The 20830-nt window shown below is 54.8% G+C and overlaps 1 long non-coding RNA gene across 1 annotated transcript in view; it reads left to right on the top strand.

Annotated features, from left to right (window-relative positions):
- Positions 1-7883, top strand: part of LOC125922558 (uncharacterized) — a 92470-nt gene extending 84587 nt beyond the window's left edge. Inside the window, exon 3 of the long non-coding RNA XR_007457697.1 lies at positions 7850-7883. This is a non-coding gene — a long non-coding RNA (uncharacterized LOC125922558). The remainder of the gene's footprint in view (positions 1-7849) is intronic.
- Positions 7884-20830: the final 12947 nt, after the last annotated feature.

Raw genomic sequence — 20830 nt, 5'->3', positions numbered from 1 at the left:
GGGCGCGCGGCGGTGGATCTGGGACGTCGGGCAGCCGCGCGCGTCCTCCTCTCAGCACGAGCCACTCGGGCTGCGGTGCGGTGGCCGGTGCGCGCGGCACCGCGGGGCCAGCCCGCGGGGGCTGCCAGCCCGGCACCCAGGTGGTCACCCACGCCCCTACCTCGGGGGCGGGAAGAAGGCGCCCGGGACAGGAAGCGCGGTGGCGCGGGGAAGGCGGAGGTCAAGTTCCAACTGCCCCTACACAGACACACACACACACACACACACACACACACACACACACACACGCCTGCGCTCCTGGAGCCTACGCTACAGACTTGGCTTCCGATGGTCCCAAACAATGGGAGGGAGCGTGGAGGACAGGCCGGAGAAGGATTGGCCCGCTCGCTGGTGTCGGAGTCTTCCTGCAGAGTATCTGCAGGGCGTGGATTCAGCGGTTCCCCACCCCGTCCCCAGTCTCAAGTCTGGCCTGGAGCTGGGTGGAGTGGGGGATCTGTGGTCAGAGTGAGGACTCGGTCCCTGGAACTGCTGGGCGATGTGCCATTCCAATGAGGCTGCAGCGGGGCAGGGCGGCTCAGGAATGCCAGCCTGTGGTCAGAGCACAGCTTTGAGAAGATCACTCTGGCTGTGGTAAGGACAGGGGGCGGTATGGTGGACACGACGATGTGCCGCTCAGGTCCCCTTTCAAGCAGGGTCTTCCTGTTCGGCCCCCAGCCGCCACGTTCTTCGGGGTTGGCCTCAGCTGCAAAGAGCCATCTCACCACAGGTCTCCTTCCCCGAGCAGCCGCGTCCCGTGTCTGAGGGCCTGGGGATACAAAGGCTGTCCATACAGTTCCGCCAATGTAGGACCCTGGTAGGAAACTCTGCGTTAGCCGTGGGCACTTCGGCGTCCCCACCCTGACCGGCTCCAAGCTGCTTCCCACCAGAGCAGGGACTGGCATAGGGCAAGCCGGGGCAGGGATGAGACCCTCCCCAGTGTCACAAGTGAAAGGAATTAGGGAATTGCTCACGCTTCCAGCCAAAAGGTATACATGAGGTCCTAATGTGTGCTGTGTCCTTGCAGGGTGCTGGAGATCCCGAGATAACTAAAGAGACCCCCCAGCAGTCACTGCCAGACTCCACCGGAGCTCCTGGCAAGGTGTCCGGCTGGGCGGTGGCTCATTCATGCTCCCATTTGGCCTTGGTATCTGTCCGGCTGTGGGGAGAATAGGTGTCCTTGTCCTTTCTGGGGGCCCAGGATCCCTCTGGGGAACAAACCTGAAAACTGTCTTATAAATCTCGTAGTACAAGACAGATACCACCATCTCTCATTTGATTTCACAGATTTGGAATTAAAGCTCCTCTCCTGAGGAAAAAAAAATGCATTTAGAATAGTGTGATCAATATGCAAATTTATTCAAAACATGCAAGTGTGTGTTTAGATTCTCTTGAAGAAAGTGATTTGGGGCTGGCTGGTCTTTTCCCGCCCAGTGCAGTCCTCCCTGGGCCTAGCCTGGCTGACTCAAGGAGGTCCTGAGCCCTTTTCAGCAAGCCTGACCAGCAGGACAGCCCCCCAGCCCTGCACACTCCAGGGGTCTCGCCCTGTGGAGACCATATTTCCGATGGCTGAGTCTCCCTCAGTGTGAAAAAGAGGCTCTCAGAAGACTAAGGACACCCCCCATGCACAGATGGACTGCTGGGTGAAGAGGCCTTCGTGTGCGGGTACATCTGTGCCCCCCACAGGTGTTCACGTGTGAGGCTTCCACAGGTAGGCAGTCGTCCCTGGGGTGGCTATTTCAGTGCGTACAGAGCTTGGCAATTCTGGGAGCCTGGGTAGTTCCGTGCGGGACAGGCTGAGAAAACATGTTCCTGGAAAACAGGCCCCAGGCGTGCGGGGGAGCGCCATGAGAGGCACAGCCCCAAGCCCGGTGGGCCCAGAGGGATCCCAGACACACAGGGACGGCAGCAGCTGGGGCGGGGTCTCAAAGAGACTCCTGTCGTTTCTCTGGACAAAAACTCCGTACTCAGAGGCGGGCGATTAACAGATGATGGAGCGAGCGCTGCCCCGCTCTGGCCTGGTGGGGTTCGGCTGCCCTCCATCTCAGCTCCCACGGCACCCCTCCCACCTTCTCAGGCAAGGCCAGCTGGGCAAGGCCTTTAGAACCAGAGGACTCCAGGCCTGCCTGCTGGCAGCAGCAGACAGAACAAGGGCTCGAGAGGAGCGGGGAGTCCCCTGAACATGAGGTCTGCTGCTGTGCCCCTCTAGCCGCCTGCCTTCCACTAGCCGCCTACTCTGGGCATGCGGCTCCAGGAGGCACACTGCAGTCTCCCTCTTGTTTCCAGTGCGGCCGTGGCTGAAGCACTCTCTGCCTCCCTGCTTCTCCCCACCACAGGCCCTGCAGCTCACCGCCTGACCTCCCCGGAAGAGCTGCTGCCAAAAGCAGAGCCCAGGCCCCTGAGCCCAAGGAGCCCCATCCCCTGCCAGGGCCAGGGTCCCTGAGGGGCCAGGCTCATCGCTGTTTCCATGGGGATGTGTGCACTCTGACCCCAGCCTTTCTCCATCCCTGGCCAAATAAAGAGGGCTTCCAAGTAGAAACTGGCAGTCTTAAGCCACCCCTCCTCCCATGCCCCAGGTGGCCCCTGCCTCCAAGGAGGGGAAGGAATAGAGGCCCTTCCCCCAGCCCAGGCAGAGCGGGGGGGGGGGGCCTCCCCGCACCCCACCTTCCCAGCAGCCCCTTCCCAGCCCTGCCCACTCGCTACACTCTCCAGACTTGGAAACTTGCCTTTTCCTAGGTCTGGCTCTGCCTGTGCTCCCACCTGGCCCGAGGGCCACTTCAGTCTGCTGGGACAGCCACCAGGAGCCAGCAGGCAGCACTGCAAGGCTCCTCAGGGCCACAGTGGCCAACCCTCCGTTGCTTGGGGGTCGCTGTCAGGCAGGGAAGATAGACATGTGGACTGAAGCCTGGCTGAGGAGTCTCCCAACCAAGTCCTGGCTAAGAGGCCTGAGCAGGAGGTTTGTCCACCCTCTCTCCTTCCACCTTGGGGCTGACCCCCCCAGAGCCTCCCAGAGGCCTGAAGCACCTGTCATCAGAGTCTCAGTGGTCACCTCCAAGAGCAAACCAAAGCCCAAGACCAGGGTCCGGTCCTGGAGGCAAACACAGACCCTCCTGCCCCCAAAAGCCGCTTCCTGGAGACCCCACCTAGCATTCCCCCACACCCTCCAGGGACTCCACTTCCTACGTCTCTTCTAATCCAGCCTCTCTCCAGTAGGAGGCAGCCTTGGCCCCCTCCAGTCCATGCTCTGCATTCAACCAGGAGAATGTTTCTTTTGTGTGGTTTTTTAATGTTTATTTTATTTTTGAGAGAGAGAGAGAGAGAGAGAGAGAGAGAATGTGAGCAGGGGAGGGACAGAGAGAGAGGGAGACAGGATCCCAAGCAGGCTCCAGGCTCTGAGCTGTCAGCACAGAGCCTGCCACGGAGCTCGAACCCATGAGCCATGAGATCATGACTGAGCCGAAGTCGGAAGCTCAACTGAGTTACCCAGGCGCCCCTCTTTTTCTTTTTTAAGTTTTATTTATTTTGAGATAGAGCATGCACATGAGTGGGGGAGGGGCGGAAAGAGAATCCCAAGCAGGCTCCCCACCGTCAGTACAGAGCAGGGAATGTTTCTAAACCACAAAACTGACCATGTCAGCCAACTGTTTAAAATCCTGCTTGACTCCTTGGGGCGCCAGGTGGCTCAGTCAGTTAAGCGTCTGTCTTCGGCTCGGGTCAAGATCTCAAGGTTGGTGAGTCTGAGCCCCACATCGGGCTCTCTGCTGTCAGTGCAGAGCCCGCTTCAGATCTTCTGTCTCCCTTTCTCTGCCCTTCCTCCGCCTTGCACATGCACTCTCTCTCTGTCTCGAAAATAAACATTAACAAAATAAAAAATAAATAAAAATAAAATCCTGCTATGACTTCTCCGTGTCCTTCACACAAAACCCACTCCTCAGCCAGTGTTGGACTTTCAAGAGTGGGAAGGACACTGCCTGTGCCTCTCCAGCCCAGCTCTCTCCCCAGAGCTCCAGTGTCTGAAGCTGACTCCCTCCCCACTGGATGTCACCCCTTGGACAGCCACACCCACCCACCCTTGTTGGATGTCAAATTGAACTTCTTCTCCCCCTGCCCGCACATCAGATCTGAGCTGGGAGACTACTTTCTCCAGAAGCCTTCCCAGGCTGGCTGAGTCCCTCTGGAAGGTACACACAACTCTGTGTTTATCTCCAGGTGGCACTGCTGCCTGGACCTGGATGGCCAGTCTCCTAGTCCTGGTTGCACTTTAACAGGTAGTTTAGGGCCCCACTAAAGTGCCATCAAACAACACAGTTACTGTTTCACAGTTGTGGAGTCCAGAAGCCTGAAGCTGGGGCACATGTAGGGCCATGCTCCCTCTGAGGCTCTCAGGGGGCATCTTTCCTGGTCCCTTCCCAGCTTCTGGTGATGATGGGCAGTACTTGGTGTCCCTAGGCTTGCCTTGGCATCGGTCCACTCCTGGGCTCTGTCTTCACACAGCCTCCTTCTTGTGTGTCCACCTGTCTGTTTTATCTTCCTTTTTTTTTTTTTTAAGATTTTATTTTTTAAAGATTGTTGAAGGAGAAAGAGAGAGAGAGCGAGCTTGCACACAAGCCGGAAAGGGGCAGAAAGACAAGGAGTGAGAGAATTCCAAGCAGGCTCTGCCTGATGTGGAGTCTGATCACACAGACAGCAAGATCATGACCTGAGCCAGAATCGAAAGTCGGTTGCTTAATGGACTGAGCCACCCAGGCATCCCCTCTTTTTTTTTTTTTTTTTTTCAAAGACTTTTTTTGAGTAATCTCTATACCCAAAGTTGGGACTCCCAACTCATAACCCCAACCAAGAATCTCATGCTCCACCAACTGGGCCTGCCAGGTACCCCTATTTTCTCTTAAGGACGCCAGTCATTGGATTAGGGCCCCCCTAAGAACTTCATCCTTATTTGATTGCATCTGCAAAGGCCCTATTTCCAAATAAAGTCGCATTCACAGGCAGGGGGGTTAGGACTTGGACATATCTTTGGGCGGACACCGTTCAACCCACATCTCTCTCACTAGCTGTACGACCTTGGGCAGGGTGTGAGGCTTCCGTGTGCACAGCGGGGCAATAGGGCAGCGCCCGTGGGGAGCGGCTGGCAGGAAGCAATGGCCGCGTGAGGTCAGAGCCCGCCTCCCTGAGGGCACATGCTCCCATTTGCCCGGCGGCCTTCCCTCGAGGAAGCGCGGGGCACGCCCGGCTGGAGGGGGGGGGGGGATGGCGCGGGCAGCCGCGGCGTGGGGGTGGGCGCCGAGGGGGGGCGCGTGTAGCCGGGCAGGCAAGTTCGCGCGATCCGGCCGCGGGATAGAGAGGCGGCCGCCGGGCGACCCCAGAGGTTAGGGACCTGCCCCAGCCGGGGACGCGGGGCTGCCTCCGCCCTGGCCCCGCCCCACAAGCGCCGCCCGGCCCATTGGCCACGCGCCTCGAGGCCCCGCCCGCCGCTCCGGCCCCGCCCGCTCCCGGCTCCTGGGGCGCTTCTTCCTGCCTCCGACCTCCCGTGGCCCGGCTGCCGGCGGGTTGGGTCTCTGCAGCCTCGGCGGAGGGAAGGAAGCGATGCCGCAGCACCGAGGACAGTGATGAGAGGAGGGGCCACCTACGCCATGCCGCGCCCGTCCCTCCGGCGGCCCCCGCACCCTCGTCCTCCGCGGGGACTGCCCCAGGTCGAGGACCACTCGGGTCAGGGCTGCGGCCAGCGCTGCCCACTCATTCAGGCTTTCGCTAAAGTAGCGCTTCTTTTTCTAATTATGAAGATTGCAGGAATTCAAAACCCAGAACAACAAAAAGAAGAACATGAAAGGTCTTCCCAAGCCCTGGGCCTGCCGGGAATTGTAAGCACTGGTAACAGCTTGGGGGACGCTTTGGACCACGGCTGTTCTGGACTAGCGACCGGCTTCACCAGCCTGAGTTGGGGGCTGACTGGAGACAGCAGGAGCGGCCATTCAGAGTCAGCCTGCTGGGAAGCCACACGGGACACAGAGCCTGTCCCTCACTCCTGTACCAGCCAGATGGATCATTTAACATTTTTTATTGCAATAATGTCACATTTACAGGAAAGATGCACAGATGACACAGAGCTCCCCCCACCCATTTCCTTTAATGTCCACACCTTACATTTCCGTGGTAGCTTTATCACAACTAAGAAACCAACGTCAGTCCATTACCACTAACTAAATTCTAGGCTTGATTCAGAGCTCACCAGGTTGCCCACAAATGTAGAAAGAGCTTGCCTTTGAAAAAAACAAATTTGATTGAGGCTTCCGTATGGGCTATCGGAGAGAATCCTGTGCCAGACTGGCCCTCCACTGTGACCAATCATTAACATGGACAAAACAGATGAGGCAGCCCTTCTCAGGTGTGAAAAACAGGAAATGCAGGACTGCAATCCCCAGGGAAGGGAAATTCCCGAGGTCCACCTTGCCCACCCCAGCTTGCTACTGTGGCAGTCTCCCACCCTGGCGTCCAGCCAGGCCACCCCGTATTACTGAGCTGAGGACGCAGTGGTGCTGCTGGAATCCGTGGAGAGGGGAGTCTCAGAGTTCCCACTGTCCTTGGCTGAGGACGGGGCTGCACGGATGGTGAGGCCTCCAGGCTTGCCAGAGAACAACTGTCGTGGGAGCTCTGGGCCCGCTGGAGTGGACACCTCGTCCAAGCCCACGAACGTCTCTGGCGCATGGCAGAGACACCGGGATCCATGCCCCGGGAACTTGTCTATTCTTGATTGTCATGTGTCACATTGCCCCAAAACTTAATGGTTGAAAACAACAGTAGACATCGGTTATCACGTGCGGTTTCTTTGGTGGGGAATTCAGGGTGGGTGAGCCAGCTTTGGGGAGGCAGGTGGGCTACCAAGATGGCTGACTCGGGTGTTTCTGGCTATTGGCAGGCGGCCTCCGTTCCACCCCGCAGGGGCCTCTCCACAAGCTGCTCCAGTGTCCTCCCAACACAGGGCTGGCGTCCCCTGGAGTGGGAATCCGCAGGAGAGAAGGCGCAAGCTGCAGAGCTCTGAGTGATCTGGCCTCGGAAAGCGCACACTGTCGTCGTCAAAAGAAGATAACAGAATATAGAGACTATACCGTATTATCCACAACAACCAATGAACGATAAAGTCACTCAGCATGCAAAGAAAACAGATGTGGCTATTATCAAGGAGAAAAAAAGACAATCGACAGAAGTCAACCCTGAGCCCCATTTTAGGTTTGACAGAGAAAAACTTTAAGGCAGTTGTTTTAAGATACTCAATAATTAAAGGAAAGTATGGCCTAATGAATGAAGAGAAATCTCAATAGAAAATAGAAGCTGTTAAAAAGTACCAAATAAAAATCCTACAAATGACAAAAAAAATCACCATATGGGCTTCACAGCAGACTGAAGCTGATAGAAGAGTGAATTTAAAGACAGACTAAGGGTCATTATCCAATCTGAAGAACAGGAAAATGTTGAAGAACATGAGCAAGCCGTTTCAGGCACCTGCTGGACAATATTAAAGGGTTAACATATGTGTGTTAGAACCTGAGAAGGAGATGGGGTGCCTGGGTGGCTCAGTCGGTTAAGCACCCGACTTTGGCTCAGGTCATGATCTCTCGGTTTGAGTTCGAGCCCCGTGTCAGGCTCTGTGGTGACAGCCTGGAGCCTGGAGCCTGCTTCGGATTCTGTGTCTCCTTCTCTCTCTTCCCCTCCCCCACTTGCACTCTGTCTCTCTCTCTCTCTCTCTCTCTTAAAAAATCAACAAACATGGGGCGCCTGGGTGGCTCAGTCGGTCAAGTGTCCGACTTCAGCTCAGGTCATGATCTCACGGTCCGTGAGTTCGAGCCCCGCGTCAGGCTCTGTGCTGATGCTGGCTCCGAGCCTGGAGCCTGCTTCCGATTCTGTGTCTCCCTCTCTCTCTGCGCCTCCCCCATTCGTGCTCTGTCTCTCTCTGTCTCAAAAATAAATTAAAAAAATTTAAAAAAAAAATTTTTAATCAACAAACATTAAAAAAAAAAAAACTTCATAAAAAACAAAAAGAACCTGAGAAGGAGAGAAAGGTAGGACTGACACAGGAAAAAAAAAAAAAAAACAGTTGTCAAAATAATGGCGAAACTTCCAAAGTTGACAAAAACATTGACTTACATATCCAAGAAGCTCAGCAAACCCCAAGCAGCCCTGCTGGGGTGCAAGCACACATAGGCACTTCCTGCTCAACCCGGAAGGGCCCGCAGCATGGAGAGAGTCAGGGGCCCTAAACAACCGCAATCCAAATAGCCCACTCTATGAACTTTCCCCAAAAAGGAAAGAGCTATGTGAATGCACTGACTTGCCAGAGGCTCATGGAGGTTAGTGGCAGGGGGACTGTGCCTCAGTTCAGAATGGTTAGTGGTCTGGGGAACAGCCGGCCAATGAGAGAGAAGGGAAGAGAAGAGAGTCCAGGGGCACCTGGCTGGCTCAGTCGGTAGGAGCATGTGACTCTTGATCCCAGGGTTGTGACTTCAAGCCCCACGTTGGGCATGGAGACTAATTAACTTTTAAAAAGACAGAGAGAGAGAGAGAGAGTCCAGAAACAGACCTTCCTGGTAGAACTTTGATATAGGACTATCCAATAAGAAGGCCTGGGAAAGGACTGTGTTATCTACAAGTAAAAAATGAACATGGGCTCGCATCTCACACTACACGCAGAAATTCCTGGAAACTCCAGATGGGTCAAGGAAGAACGAAAGAAAATCTTTAAGGGGTGCCTGGGTGGCACAGGTGGTTCAGCGTCTGACTTCGACTCAGGTCATAATCTCACGGTTTGTGGATTCAAGCCCCACATCGGGCTCTCTGCAGCCAGCACAGAGCCTGCTTGAGAACCTCTCTCCCCCTCTCTATGCCCCTCTCCTGCGCTCTCTCTCTCAAAAATAAATAACCATTAAAAAAAAAAAACCACACACATCCAAACAGGCTTGAAGAAGAAGAAACTGGAGGTCTGACAGCACCATATACCAAGACAGGTTATAAGGCTAGAGTAACTAAAACCACTTGGTATTGGCTCAAGTGTAGCAAAAACAACAAGCAACAGAATAGGGTCCCAACGGGCTACCTGCTGGCTAACAGACGTGCCACGGTTGCATCAGGGGTATGTTAGTTGTTTGCTTCCGTAACAAGTTCTCACAGACTGAGTGGCTTAGCACAACACAAACTGATCGTCTCCAAGTTCTGTGGGTCAGAGATCTGATGCAGGTCTTGCTGGGCTGATGACCACATGTCATCAGGGCCACATTCCTTTCTGGAGGCTCCAGGAGAGAACCCATGCTCTCACCTTTGCCAGCTTGCGAAGGCTGCTCGCATTCCCCGGCTCAAGGCCCTTCCTTCACCTTCGAGGCCGGCAAAGGCTGCATCATTCCGACCTCTTCCTCTGTATCAGATCTCCCTCTACCCTTCACCCCTGCCTCTGTCATCCATTTCTAAGGATGCTTACGATGACATTGGCCTAGCTGCCTATTCCGGAATAATATCCCATCTCCAGATCCTTAATACAATTATCTCTGCAAAATCCCTTTTTCCACGTAAAGCAACATATTCCCAAATTCTGGGATTACGATGGGACACGGACATCTTCCGTAGCTGTGATTCCGTCTACTGAATAAATCGTGCTGGATCTACTTTGTACCCATAGGGAAAAGTAATCCTGATGCCTGCTTTACAGTATACAAGACAAACACCAATTTTAAATAATCATAAGCCTACATGTGAAATATAAAACAATTACGTTTCTAGAACAAAACATAAAAGAATGTCCTCATGACCTCGGGGTAGCAAAAATTTCTTCAACTCCCCAAAAAAGAGATTAAATCATTAAAATCAAGAATGATTCCTCGGGGCGCCTGGGTGGCGCAGTCGCTTAAGCGTCCGAGTTCAGCCAGGTCACGATCTCGCGGTCCGTGAGTTCGAGCCCCGCGTCAGGCTCTGGGCTGATGGCTCGGAGCCTGGAGCCTGTTTCCGATTCTGTGTCTCCCTCTCTCTCTGCCCCTCCCCCGTTCATGCTCTGTCTCTCTCTGTCCCAAAAAAAAAAAAAAAACGTGAAAAAAAAAAATTAAAAAAAAAAAAAAAAAGAATGATTCCTCAAAGACACCATTAAGAGTTGAAAAGGTAATCTACTGAAAGGAAGAAAATGCTTGCAATACATACATCTAAGGACTCATATCCAGAATACACCAAGAACTCTTACAAATCAATAAGAAAAAGGCAGATGGCTGAATGGAGACGTTGACAAAGAACTAGCCTTACTTACATAGACACTTCCCAAGATAGCAAGTCCAAATGGTCAAGGGTAAATGAGAGGACGCCTCAAAATTTTCAGTCATGCAAAGGAATGCAAAATGAAAGCACAATGTGCCTCCAGAATAATTATAGTCATAGTCACAACAGAACTGAGGGTCAGTGAGGGTATGGAGCGGCTGCATCCCTCCTGCTCTGCTGATGGCGGGCTAAGCCGAAAGGACCCCTTTGGAAACCATTTGTCAGTCCCTATGAACATTGAATTTAAGTACACCCCTGACCAGCAATTCTCCTATCAAAGCTGTATGTATGTGCAAAAAAGGCACATGTGAGAACATTAATACCAATGTTGTTCACACTGGCCAAAAGCTGAGGGCCCATCAACCCTTCCAGCACTGAAAAATGAGCTGTGGTATACTCATTAAAACACATAATGGGATACTGTGTATCCCATTGAAAAATTCCCGATTGTATATACCAATGAAAAATAACGAATGTGACTCACAACAGTGCTGATGAGTTTGATAGACACAGCGTTAAATGAAAGTAGCCAGATTTAAAAAGCATCCACCACAGTTGACTCTTGAACAGGGGCACCAACCCCTCCACCCTTGTGTACTGGAAAATCCACGTATAACTTTTGACTCCCCCCAAACTTAATTATTAATAGTCTACCGCTGACCAGAAGCCTTACCAATAACAAAAATGGTCGAGTAAGGCATATTCTGGGGGCGCCTGGGTGGCTCAGTCGGTTGAGTGAGAGTCTGACTCTTGATTTTGGCTCAGATCATGATCCCAGGGTCATGGGATCGAAGCCACATCGGGCTCTATAGAGTGTGGAGCCTGCTTGGGATTCTCTCCCTCTCCCTCTGCCCCTCTCCCCAACTTGTGCTCTCTCTAATTTTCTTAAGTTTATTTATTTGAGAGAGAGAGAAGCAAGGGAGGGGCAGAGAGAGAGAGAGAGAGAGAGAGAGGGAGAGGGGGAGAGAGAGAATCCCGAGCAGGCTCCACAGTATCATCGAGGCAGAGGAGCTCAACGTGGGGCTCGAACTTGTGAACCTCAAGATCATGACCTGAGCCGAAATCAAGAGTCAGTTGCTTAACAGACTGAGCCACCCAGATACCCCACTCTAAAATAAATTAAAAAGAGGGGCGCATGGGTGGCTCAGTCGGTTAAGCGTCCGACTTTGGCTCAGGTCATGATCTCAGGGTTTGTGAGTTCGAGCCCCATGTTGGTCTCTGTGCTGACAGCTCAGAGACTGGAGCCTGCTTTGGATTCTGTGTCTCCCTACCTCTCTGCCCCTCCCCCACTCATGCTCGGTCGTGCTCTCTCTCTCTCACACAAGTAAATAAACATTAAAAAAAATTTTACAAAAAATGATCCAGGGGCACCTGGGTGCCTCAGTTGGTTAAGCGTCCAACTTTGGCTCCGGTCATGATCTCACAGTTCATGAGCTCAAGCCCCTCTAACAGCTCAGTGCCTGGAGCCTGCTTTGGATTCTGTGTCTCCTTCTCTGCTCCTCCCCCACTCGCGCTCTGTCTCTGTCTCTTAAAAATAAATAAATGTAAAAAAAAATTTTTTTAATAAATTAAAAACCAACAAACACAAAACAGGCCAAAGTGGTTTTGAGGCAGCAGTTAGAGTGGAAGGTGGTGTCTGAGAAGGGGTGACAACAGAGGGGCCATGAGAGGCTTCTGGAGCGCTGGCGGCCTTCTGCCTTGATGGGAGAGGGCCAGCATGAGTGTGCGCACAACAGGGAAACGCTTCAGACTGTTCGCTTAGGACTCGACCACTTCACTCTACATACATAGGTATGTACACTTTACATACGAGTAAAATTTAAAGTTTATTTTAAAGTTAAAACCTTTCATTTCAAAAGTTTACAAAAATGTACATTTGCATCACATTGACTCAGCAATCTAGCTTTTAGGGATTTTTTCTTGAATCCGTTATGATTAAATTCACCTTTATACACAGAAACCCCTTCAAATAACAGTGACTGAGAAAAGATAGATGTTTTCTCACTTTTAAGTCAAACAAGTCCAAGGTTGGCAGTCCAGGGTCCTTTCTTTCCATCCCATCACCCTCAGTGCTTTGCAGGCAGAAGGAAGAAGGGTCAAGGGAGGCCGGTGGACGGAGAACCCAGCGTTCTGTTACAGAGACAGGGAGAGAACGGGCGTGGCCGTGGGCTCTGTCTCAGCCCCACAGACACCATTCTTGAGTACTCACGACCCAAATGAATATCTCTTCCATACCCGAGCCCGGGCCACTGCCCCGTCACGCAGGTTGTTCTGACAGGTGAGAGGGCTGGAGGCCAGCGCCCACCCCTTCTGCTGCGTGTGCCCGGTGAGCCTGCTTTCAGTCGGAGGAAGGCATGCCTTTCCCATGGCACTCAAAGGCGTCCTGGCTCTTCTACCCAAGGACATTGGCCTCCAGCCTCACTTGAGGCTCCTCTCCTGGGCTCACTTCCTAGCCCCTGCCGTGGCCAATAAATGTGGGCCACCCACCACCCACTGTGAGCACCCCCCTCTTGCTCTGGTACCTGAGTCCAAACCCTCTTCAGGATGAGCAGCCTCCACAGGCCAGGGGTCCTGCCGCTTCCCACCGTCCGGCACTGCTCCCAGCTCTTCCACCCTTCCCCCACCCCCCGCCCCAGTTTAAATTTCCCAGTCAAGCCTTATGGCCACTCTTCTGCACACATCTTTACTCCACTGTCCCTCTCCTCCTTTGTCACGCTTCTGGGCAAAACTCCAACCCCGTCAAATCCAGCTTCACCTGCTCTGAGCCTGATCGTGGCTGCACTACGGCACATAGCGGGGTCTTTCTCTGATCCCTGATCTGCCTCCTAACCCGCCTCATGACCACCCCCCCATTCCCAACCTGCCTCCTAATCAGATGTCTAACACGACCCAAACACACACATCCCTAATCTTGCCTCCCTAACCTGCCTCCCTAACCAGATGTCTAACATGACCTCCCCCCCACCCCTAACCTGACTCCTGGCCTCACCCCTAGCTAGATTCTCTGACCTCCCTAGCTGGGACACCTGTGCTGCCTGAATATTCCACCCTGTTTCTCTGAAGTCTTGTCACTTATGTAAACGTGGAGCGACTACGGAAAGTTGTGTTCAACTTGTGGGGAGCACAGGGAAAATCAAAAGGCCTGTAAAAAAAGAGAAGAGAGAAAGAAAAGAGAGAAAAGGGTCCATGATACAAAACCAGACCTGCTGTGCCAGGATTCTGTGCACTTGGACCTACTGCATGAGGGGCAGGGCAGGAAGGCAGCTGTTCATACGGCTTAAAGGGTATGCACGGCAAGCTGGCAGGATGCCAGATTTCTACTTCTTTTTAAAAAAAAAATTATTATTATTTTGTTAAACAAGCTCTATGCCCAACATGGGGCTTGAACTCATGATCCTGAGATCAAGAGGCACAGGCGCCCCTCCACTTGTTTCTTTGTATTTTTTACAAACTTGTTATAATAAGCACATGCTCCTTACCTAACTAGAAAACCCAAAGTTTAAAGTTACTCTTGAAAAAATGAATTTCTCTAGGGGTATCTGGGTGGCTCAGCTGGTTGAGCATCTGACTCTTGGTTCTGGCTCAGGTCATGATCTCGTGGTTTCGTGGGTTCATACCCCACCTCAGGCTCTGTGCCGACAGTGCAGAACCTGCTTAGGATTCTCCCTCCCTTTCTCTCTGCCCCTCCCCTGCTCATGCTGTCTCTCTCTCAAAAATAAATAAACCTAAAAAAATTAATTTATCTAAAACTCTATCCTGGCAGAGCTGTAGAAAGCATCCCAGATGGTGTTCAGAAGCGCCCACCCCCACCCCCTCAACATTCCCTCAGTGGACACCCTATTTTTGGCTTCTCCCTCTCATGCAACCTGGCTAGGCCAGGGGTGAAACATCCCAAGGGGAAGTGAAGGATGTTGCCACATTTCCTCACACCAGTCCCTCAACCCCTGGGGCAATACTGAGGCAAGTGGGGCTTTCCCTCCACTCACTGTCCTTCAGAGTCCCATGGACTTCTCATTCCCCCTGTGGGGCCTGCCTCCTTGCCCCTTGATGGCTTTGGAACAGAGCCTTCGGGAGCTGAGGGCCAATGCCAGCTACCAGCACTAACACAAGCTTTCTCCTGCACTTGCGGCTTTGAAAGACCAGTTCTGTCTGGTCCTGAGCACCTATTTGCCAGGACTCAGACCTGACCCTGGGTAGGGGGATAACGATTGCCCTTCCTTATCCCATCCTTGCCTCCTGGGGAATGTATAGAAAAGAAGCCTGGCTTTATGGTATTTTTGGCTTTGGAGGCTTCAGTTTCAGGAATCCACGTGCTTAGATTAACTGCAGTTGAAGTCTCACTGCCCAGTGCCAATGCAAGCACCGCCTATCATCTCCCAAGTGCCCTGTACTACCTAGCTCCATTTTCTCCCACCTGAGATGGGGACTGCAGACCCATCCCAGTCCAGCGTCAGGCAGTTCTGGTGCAGGAAAACCACTTCAGGCGGGCTATTTCTTCCTGACGGTGAGGGCTGAGTGCTGGAGGAGCCTCCTAGGGAGAACGCCATTCAGCCAAATTCAGTCTCTTTAGAGTGGGGAGCCTGCTAAGACCAGGAGTTCCACATTCGCGCACCCCGGAGAACAGATTTGCACTGAGTACGCACTGCAGGACCTTCACCAAGCGGCACCCTGGGATAACATTAGCGAAAAAGAGTCGGGCAGAAGAGGCCAGAAGGAGGGAAAACACCTTCCAAGCAAAAGGTCGGAGAGGAGCAAAGCATGGGAGGGCGGAAGCAGTGTGGCGCGTCCCGAGAAAGCGCCTGGTGCCACTGGGCTGGAGCGCAGGCTGGTGGGAGTGGCCTTCCGGGGAAGACCTTGTCCACTGGGCCCCAGGAGCTGGCCACCCCATTTCGCCCAGCCTGCCTTCCCTGCGTCACCTCATCCATCCCCGCACGACCTTCGCGGATAGGACACCGTCTTAGGAAAGGGGAGTGTGGGGTTCAAAGGTCCTGCACGGAGAGATCTGGGAGCAGGCGTTTGAGCGGTCAGCCCGGTGGGCCGGGCCGCGAGGTAGGGGCGCCGCCCTGGGCCGGATCCGAGACCGACCAAGGGTCAGCCATTCCAGCCGGGCCATTCAGCCTCCGCAGGGCCCTCCCCGAAAGCGTCCCCGCGGCCGGACGCCGAGCCACCGCCGCTCGGACGCGGAAGGGCCCAGCACGCGTGCGCAGCGGGCACGCCCGGCCGCGCGCCGGCTGCGCGCCGAGACCCAGAATGCCGCGCGCCCTCGGGGGCCGGCCGTCGCGGGGCATGCCGGGACCCGTAGTCCGCGGAGGCGCGGGCCCGCCCCGCACCTGGCGGGCGGCTGGCGCCCGAGGGGCCCAATGGGAGCGGCGGCCCGGCCGCCCCGCCCCGCGCCGCCGGACGCTGTGCCGGGACATGGCTGCCGCCGGTGCCGGGTCGTTGAGCTGAGTGTCGGCCGCCGGGAGCCAACCGCCGCCCTCAACCGTCCGCGCGGGCGGGCCGAGGCGCCGGCGGGCCGGCGAGCAGTCGCGGCCGCCGCGGAGGACGGGGAGGCAGCAGCAGGAGGCCGGAGCGGCCGCCGCAGCCGGGCACATGGCGTCCATCTTACTGAGGAGCTGCCGCGGCCGGGGGCCCGTTCGCCTGCCGCCGCCCCGCGCCGCCGCCCCGAGGGGTAAGCAGCCGGCCGGGGCCGGGTGGGGGCTGGGAGCCGGGACAGCGCCGGGGCCGGCGGCGGCAGCGGCAGCGGCGGGGGTCCAGGGGCTGGGATGGGACCCGGGGGCCAGGGGCGTTAAGAGGGCCGGAGCAGGGGGGTCCGGGTGTCCCGGCCGGGGCCGAGACCGGCGGGCGGCAGAGGGCCTCGGGCCCAGCGGCCCCGCGACTCCCCGGCGCGAGGCGGCGCCCCGGTGGGGTGGGTGGGTCGGGGCGCTCGGGCGCGGCCCGGGGCTGGGGTCACGCCGGGCCGGGACTTGGGGCGGCCTCGCCCCTCCGCCCCGCCCCGACCAGCCGGTTGCCGGGGCGTGAGTGCCGCGTGCGGGGCGGCCCGGCGCGGGCGGCGGCCTGTGACTCACTCGCGCTGTGACCTTAGCCGCCCGGCTGCTGGCCGCTGCGTCCAGAGCGGGTTTGGGAAAGTTTTTTGAAGGGAGCGCGCTGACGGCCAGCCCTGGGGCTGTCTGGGCGCTCCTCTCGTGGTTAAGCTTGGTGGAACGTGGTATTCACTCACGAGGACAGTCGTGCCCTTGGGCCACGTTTAGGACTCTTCACAAGAGACGGCCTGGGTCTGCCGCCTTGTGGGACATCCGTGGGACCGATATCCGTATAGGACTGTGTGGGGCATGTGTAGAGGGGCCCCAGGCCTTGCTGTGCATGGCCCCAGGCTGGCCCCTTTGTACCCCCAGGCTCTGTGACCCTAGCTGTCCACACAGATCACACCTAACTCCGGGCTCTTAGGGGTTCACATGTCAGCAGCCCACACCCCCTTTCTGACTCTCTCCCCTTTGACATTAACCTTTCTGAGTTCCTTATTTGTAAGATTGGGACTTGCCCTACAAAATTTAGATTCAAGTAAAATAAATTTCAAGGTACTGTACAATTCACAAAAGCACTCCCAAGAAACACGATTCTTGTAATTTTTTTTTTTTGTTTTTTTTTTTTGGGACAGAGAGAGACAGAGCATGAACGGGGGAGGGTCAGAGAGAGAGGGAGACACAGAACCAGAAACAGGCTCCAGGCTCTGAGCCATCAGCCCAGAGCCTGACGCGGGGCTCGAACTCACGGACCGCGAGATCGTGACCTGGCTGAAGTCGGACGCTTAACCGACTGCGCCACCCAGGCGCCCCAATTCTTGTAATTTTTAAGTGATGGCTGGTTGGCTTCTTACTTTGGAGCCATGGGAAGGGCATTGGGCCGCAAGAACTGACGGTGTGAATGGTCTAGGTGCCCAGTCAGCCTCCCATCTTACCACCTGCCCTCAGAGTTTTCCGTGTTTAGGATGGTAATGAAAATGGTTTGGCCACTTCACGGCTCTGTGGCGTGTTCACAGTTTACAAGTTAGCGGAGTTTGTCCTGTGGTTGCATCGTTCTGGGACCACCGGCGTTTCCTGTAGTTGGCACTGTTCTGTATTACACAGGAAGGGGCTGAGAGGGGGTCAGACCTCCGGGTTGCTGCGGGACCAACAGGGAATCCAGAGCCTGTGAGACCCAAGACTGGACCGTGGGGCGCAGTCCCAAACCCTCCGAAATGGCACTCCCAGCTGGGCACAGCAGTCCTTCTCTGGAGCACTTTTCCCCATCGTTAACTTCTTTTATCAGTATGGCTCGTTGTCGTAATTAGTAAACCAACTTTGAAGCATTATTATCGACTGAGGTCCTATACTGTATTCGGATTCCTTTCGTTGTGTTCCATACTTTCTTCTGATTTTTGTTTTGTGATTTACATACTCTATTCCGCACGTACTTTTCTATTTGTTGGAAACATTTCCTTGTTTAATTTGCACACATTTTACTCTGATGTCTTTCTTTGTCCCAGGATCTTACCCAGGACACCACGTTACATGTAGTTGTTATTTCTCTTTATAGTCTTGGCTGTGACACGTTGCTCAGGCTTTCCTTGACAGTTCTGAGGACTGTTTAGATCTAGTGTAGAATGCCCCTCTATTGGGATTTGTTTGGCATTTTTTCTGTTTCTTTTTCTTTTTTTAGTTTTTAATGTTTCTTTTTTCTTTTTGAGAGACAGAGTGTGAGTGGGAGAGGGGCAGAGAGAGAGAGAGACACAGAATCGGAAGCAGGCTCCAGGCTCTGAGCTGTCAGCACAGAGCCTGACACGGGGCTCGAGCTCACAGACCATGAGATCATGACCTGAGCTGAAGTCGGACGCTTAACCGACTGAGCCACCCAGGTGTCCCACGTTTGGCATTTTTTCATGGTTAGACTGGGGTTATGTGTTTTGGGGAGGAAGATCACAGGTGTGATGTCCTCATCACATCGTGTTTAGGATGCCTGCTAGCAAGATGAGTTTTGTAGTCAGTATTGACCTTGATCACTGGGCGGAGGTAGTATTTGTCAGATTTCTCCACAGTGGGGAGTTACTTTTCACCCCCTTTTTGTGCCATGCTTTGGAAGTTGCTGTGTGGGGCACATACTTGGGAGTGGGCTGGGGCCCTGTAGCGGGGGGACTGACCGGGTTTGCCACAGACTGGGTGAGAGCCGTGAGGTCTTGGCCTTTGGCGACTATCGAAACCGGGGAGGACTCGGGGAGGACTCGGGGAGGAGCAGGCCGGGGCAAGCCCTGGGTTCTCAGAGCTGTTGGATGGGAAGTGCTCAAGGGACCTCAGAGTCTCCTATGCTCACAGGTATTCCAATGCAGGGTGCCTGGGAAGGTGCTGGAGGGTGGGTAGGGAGGATCCTGCCTGGAGCAGCTGGTGGAGAGAACCCAGAGAGCCCTGTCTCCTGGAAACGAGGTGGAGAAGGTGTGGGATATGATGAAATACATTTGGTCTGTGCCCTGTCCCTGTTCCCAGCAGAGCTCTTAGAACCTTTGATAGTTCCTGCAACAAAGCGGTGTTTTGTGTTATTTATAATGAGCCCCCTTTCTTCACACCTATGCTAACAAGGTACCTGAGATTAGAGGGTTGGCTCTTCCAGCCCAGCCCCGACCTTCAGAGATGGGAAGGGATCTGGGGATTGAGTTCAGGCACCAGAGGCCGAGGCTGTAGTCAGTCAGGCCTAGGTAAGTGAGGATGACTCTTGACTAGGGAGGCTTGGGGAGCCTCGGAGTTGGTGGCTTCTGCAGATGTCGACCCCACAGGGACAGAGGCTCCTGCCCTTAGGAGTCTTGGAGACCTTCCTTGGGTACCTCACCGTCTGGCTGTTTTTCCTGTCCTGTCTAATAAACTCTAATAGTAGGCAGAACACTTTGCTGAGTTCTGTGCTGTTCTGGAGAATTAACAAAACTGAAGGTGATCGTAAGAACCCCCAAATCTGTAGCTGGCAGATGTGTGGGTGGCCTGGGGACCCTGCTTGCAGCTGGTGTCCCTAGTGAAGCAGTCTTGTGCTGAGTGCTTAACCAGTGGGTTTGCATTAACTCCGGATAGAGTCAGAATTGAATGGTGGTTGGGGCGCCTGGGTGGCTCAGGTCATGATCTCACAGTTCATGAGTTCGAGCCCCGTGTCGGGATCTGTGCTGACAGCTCAGAGCCTCAAGCCTGTGTTGGATTCTGTGTCTCCCTTTCTCTGTGCCCCTCCCCTGCTCGTGCTCTGTCTCTCGAAAAATAAAATAAAACGTTAAAGGAAAAAATAAAAGAATTGAATCGTGGGTTGCCCAGTTGGTGCTGGAGAATGGGTTGTTGGGAAAAAAACAAAACAAAAGAAAAGGACTTCTAGAAGGAAAGAGTGGCCCACCCATGAGCCATATCTCAAGAGTCCCCATCACCTCCAGGAATGGGGTTTCTCAGAGGGCCAGGGAAGCCTTCGGAGTGGGGAGATTGTGGGAAGGGACCAGGTGGGACTGGGATGCACAGTTCACACAATGTAGAGATGGGGGGTAGGCCAGCAGCTCTGGGAGCTGTGATGGCTTGTGTGCTTGCTGGGGGGGGGGGGGGGGGGTGCGGGGGGGGGCGGAGGGGGGGGGGGGGGGGGGCCCACGGTGGGGGGGCGGGGGGGGGGGGCCAGGGGGGGGGTGCACTGGGGGAGTGTACAGGGCAGGGGGCTGGCCCAGGGAAGAGGATATGGAGGGTGTGCAGGGCAGGGATGCAGAGAGCAGACCCAGGACAAGGGGTGGGGGGGTGTGCAGGGCAGGGGGCTGGTCCAGCGCAGGGGTGTGCGTGTGTGTGTGGGGGGGGTCCAGGGTAGGGGTGGAAGGGGGGGAGTGTGCAGGGCAGGGGGCTGGTCCAAGTCTGGGAGTCCTCTGGTCCTCAGCTAGAGTGAGAAAGACTTGGTGTGATTGGAAATGTGGTGTTTGAAATGGAAAAGGTTACTTTATGAACCACAGTGACCACATGTGAGCCCAGACCCCAGCTTAAAACAAGGCTGTCACTCATACTACAAGGTCCTAAATTTAATGTTTGATGGGAATATGAGAGTTGCCTATGATGACATCGGGCTCCTTCTGAGTTACATAAAGTGACAAGGGGAAGTGTGTGTCTCCAGAGGATCCACTGGGAGCAGCTTGGATCTGCCCTGCCTGGTCTGCTCCGAGCTTGTCCAGGAGTCGGCACCTGTCCCCTGCCGTGCCTGTCTTCTCTCCTCCCTTCTCACGCTGGCTCCCCGAGTAAGGCCTCGGCACCCCAAGCCCGCTCTGTGCACTCCTGCTGCCTGAGGGTCTTAGGGTGCTGGCCCGGCTTTCCAGCCCTGCTCTGCCCTGCCAGCACGGTGCCTGTGGCCCTGCCGCCCCAGGATTGCCAGTGCCTGTCTCGTCCCCTCCACCGCTTGTGTCCGCAGCACAGGGTCTGAGCACAGGTCGTGTGACTGGACTTGGAATTTATGCTCAGGGAAAGTGTCAAAACTACACGAA

Source organism: Panthera uncia, chromosome B1 (assembly GCF_023721935.1).
Source record: "Panthera uncia isolate 11264 chromosome B1, Puncia_PCG_1.0, whole genome shotgun sequence".
In the NCBI taxonomy this organism is placed as follows: Eukaryota; Metazoa; Chordata; class Mammalia; order Carnivora; family Felidae; genus Panthera; species Panthera uncia.
Note: the sequence above shows the minus strand (reverse complement) of the source record. Positions and strands in the feature narration are given on the sequence as shown.